The sequence below is a fragment of the Arachis hypogaea genome, chromosome 3, assembly GCF_003086295.3.
Source record: "Arachis hypogaea cultivar Tifrunner chromosome 3, arahy.Tifrunner.gnm2.J5K5, whole genome shotgun sequence".
NCBI lineage: Eukaryota > Viridiplantae > Streptophyta > Magnoliopsida > Fabales > Fabaceae > Arachis > Arachis hypogaea.
In genome coordinates this window covers 125,120,222-125,124,380 of record NC_092038.1, presented here as the reverse complement: position 1 = coordinate 125,124,380, position 4,159 = coordinate 125,120,222, and the positions used below count along the sequence as shown (strand labels likewise).

Sequence of the window (4,159 nt, the reverse complement as noted above, 5' to 3'; positions counted from 1 at the left end):
TTGTTTGGTAATTAGCTTGTTTTGAGCTAGCAATGCATCCATGTGATTCAACTCTATCACTCCTCTATTTGGGTTTCTATTAGAGGCATAAAAGTATTCATTGTTGGCCACGGTTTCTATGATGTCTATGGCCTCTTCAATTGTCTTCTTCTTATTGAGAGAGCCTCCTGAAAAGTGATCTAAGGTGTGACAATCTTTCATAGAAAATGTGCAGCTGTACCCATTCATTAAACATGTCCAGAGGGCACCTTCTTGTTAATTCCTTGTATCTCTCTCATGCTTCATAAAGAGTTTCACCATCTTGTTGTCTAAATGTTTGTACCTCAGCCCTCAACCTGTTAACTCTTTTGGGAGGGTAAAATCTTGCCAAGAATTTATTCACCACATCTTCCCAAGTTGTCAAACTCTCCTTTGGAAAAGATTCTAGCCACTTTGATGCTTTGTCCATGAGAGAAAAAGGAAACAAAAGCAGTTTATAGGTGTCAAGGTGAACACCATTGGCCTTCACTGTGTCACAAATTCTCAAGAATGTGGTTAGATGTTGGTTTGGAACTTCTTCAGCATTTCCTCCAAATGAACAGTTGTTTTGAACAAGAGTGATTAGCTGTGGCTTGAGCTCAAAATTATTGACATGTATGGTAGGTTTCAAGATGTTGCTTCCATAATTCCCAGGATTGGGATTGATATAAGAGCCTAGCACTCTTCTCTCCTGCCCAACATGATTAGATGCACCCTCTCTAACATGATTATGTGCCTCTTCCTCATGATGGTTCTCTATATCATCCCCCATATTTATATCCAGGTCCTCCTCTTCTTCTTCTGCACCAATGACCCTCTTTCCTCTTGTTTCCCTTCTTAATCTAAGAAAGATCCTCTCAGGTTCATATTCAAAAGAGGTTGAAGCTCCTCTTCTTCTACCTATCATACAATCAGCAAAATACACTAGAAAGATAAAAGTGAAGAATTCACTCTTGTTAAGATTGTGGTTAGAGTGAGTGGTGCAATTTATCAAACAGTTAGTGGATTAGTTATGAAGAAATGTAAATAAGCAATAAAAACAAGTAAAAGTGCTGAGACTGAAAGTAAAATGACTGAAACGAAACAAATTAACAAGGTAAAGAAATTTGCTCAATCTAGTTATCCTCTAATTTAGTCATTGTCAATGCAAAATCAATCCCCGGCAACGACGCCATAAATTTGATGCACGGAAATCTGTATCGCTACAAATTTCCCTCGGCAAGTATACCGAATTGTCATCAAGTAAAAACTCACAATAGAGTGAGGTCGAATCTCACAGGGATTGATTGGTTGAACAACTTTAATTAGAGGAGTGTTCAATTTGAACTAGGCAAAATTGGATTGAGAATTGCATAAAATTAAATGGCGGGAAAAGTAAATAACAAAAAATGTAAATAACTGAAAGTAAATGGCGGAATGTAAAGTGCAGAAAGTAAATTGCAGAAACTTAAATGGGAATGGGGTGATGAACATCAAAGTAAACAACGGAATATAGAGAACGGGAAAGATCAGAAGTAGGGAAGCTCATTGGGCTTAGGAGATGTTGCATTCTCCAGATCAAGTTCATTCTCATTTCTTCCTCAATCCATGTATTCATTGATCTCTTGGCAATCTTAGGTAATTAAATCCCAATTTCTTGGTAATTCAATCTCTCTAAGCTTGAGCAATTGCCCAATTCCTTGATCTAATTGCTCATGGGAAGAGATGAAGTACGATCACTGATTATACCAGATGTTTTTCTAGATCAAATTATTAGTAGGATTATATGTCACTATATCCATCCAACCCCCAACACAGTCCAACATGAGAAAGCATTTCTAGCATAATTTCTTCATTCCTCTTCCAAGGTTAAGAGGAAATCCAAGTATGAGAAATTTCTCTTCCGAGACAATTACCCAATTGGATGAAGATCGAAAGCTTTCAAGCAAATCAAGAGAATGGAAAGAAAAAGAAGAATAAAAACTATAATTGATCCATTAAATTACAACAGAGCTCCCTAACTCAATGAAGAGGGGTTAGTTGTTCATAGCTCTGGGAATGGAAATTGAAAATGAAAAGTGCATTTCAAAAGTAAACTGAATTACAGAGAAAGTAAAATACAGAGTGTTTTCAATCCTGGATCCCCAGGTCACCATCCCTTTTTCTAGTTCAAAACTACCCCTATATGTACTACTTCTCTGATTTTCAGTTCAGTCTGCAAGTCTCTGGATGTGGGCTTTTGAGCTCAGTTGAAGCAGTTACAATCTCAGTGGGCTTTTGCTCGGCTTGCTGGAGGAGTTTGAGTCAGGTATCACTCACGTTAGTCGGGCCGTTAGTATGGTTAATGTCAAGTGTAAAATTCTGGTTTGAAGACGTTAGTGATACTAACTTTGTCACTAATGTCCCAACCCCTTTGAATTACGTTAATCCCACCGTTAGTGGCACTAACGTAGGCTTTTCTAACCTTTGATGACGTTAATGGTGTTAACTTTACCATTAACGTCAAAACCATCATTTCCTCCATGTTAATGACACACGTTAGTGGCGTTAACGTGGCCATTAACGTGGGTATACCTTGGCTCGAAGACGTTAGTGGTGTTAACTTTACCACTAACGTTGCAAACTTCCGCCTCTTCTATGTTAGTGCTCACGTTAGTGGCACTAACGTGGGCTTCTTGGCCATTTCTAACGTTAGCGGTGAAGTTAACACCACTAACGTTGCATCTTTTCCTTTGTTCCACGTTAATGCCCACGTTAGTGGCCACTGGGCTTAAATGGCCTTCGAAGACGTTAGTGGTGCTAACTTCACCACTAACGTTGCAAGCTTTCCTTTTCTCCACGTTAATGGCCACGTTAGTGGCACTAATATGGCTCTTCTCTACTTCTTCTTACTTGAAATAAAACAAAAAAAGTGCATCAAAGTCTTGCTCTTGATTATGAGATGATGCATCATTCATTTCATCATTCAACCCTTGCATTATTCTTATGAAATTGTTCAAAATTCACAATGTTTGCTCGAATCAAGGTATGAATGTATATTCAACCAATTACTTGCTTATTGTCTAAGAAAACGCATAAAACTAACCTAAACATACTAAAAATGGCTAGTAAAACTAGCCAAGATGCCCTGGCATCAACTGTATAATAAGGTTTAACATATATCTTTTTCCACTAAGGATAACGACATAGAAGATGGAATTAATCACTAAAAGCAGGCTCTAAAAATATGATACAAAACATGCACCATACTTAACCCTAAAACTAAGTTGATTACAAATAGCAGAGGTAATTCAGACTTACCATACCATGTGGCTCCTTATAACCTTCCTCAAACCGAATGCACTCTCAGATCTCGACTTCAAATCAGGTATAATGTCTCATAATACACATGCAGTGACCTAATCCTTACTTTATCTTCATATTCTACCCAGTGAAAAGTTCTCCTAGTGTTGTCCTTGGGAGTGTATCGGCAGATGTGAAAAGTGTGAATCATCTACGCTATCTTCTTCAAAATGCCTCTCCTTTATTTGTATTATATCTTCATCAACAAAGATGGTAGGAGTAAAGAGAGGGGCAACGCCATTATACATGAACAATCTTGTCCATGCTGGCTCCTCCTCAGTAATAGTATGCCAAATAGAAGTGTTGAATACTTTCTTGTCATGGGTAAATGAGGCAAGGCAAACCTTTTGGTTCAAGAGCATGAGCATATAGAATTGAGCCAAAGCCTGTTGAGGAACAAATATTTGCTGAAAAGTGTTAGATAATAAGGAGAAGCATATGATATATGGGGATCTTCTTTCAACATCCTCAACTGAGCATGTTAACCAATAAATTGATCCATCAAGTGTAACATACGCAGCATCTAAGCTTACAACATATGGAGGACATGTTGTGATCACATTCCAGTTTCTTCTGAAGCTTGTATATATCAAAAGTGTGTACGACGGACTTTCTAAACTCTGTTTGAAAATATAAAGGATGGTATAATCCATAGTGTATGGAAAGTACACGAAAGCATATAAATACACCAAGTCAGACTGGAAAATATAAACAAGATCCTGGAGAATTTTGGATTTTTGACTAACAAGGTTCCAAGATAGCAAGTAAGACTTCTTGCCCATAGAACTGTATCTTATGTCGAGGATTCCATTTTCAATGC

General features: G+C 37.7%; 1 non-coding gene across 1 annotated transcript; it reads left to right on the top strand.

The window, feature by feature from the left end:
• The first annotated feature begins 233 nt into the window (after positions 1-233).
• Positions 234-337, top strand: LOC112793223 (small nucleolar RNA R71). The gene has a single exon (XR_003197926.1). It is a non-coding gene; the product is annotated as a small nucleolar RNA R71 (small nucleolar RNA).
• The last annotated feature ends 3,822 nt before the right edge of the window (positions 338-4,159 follow it).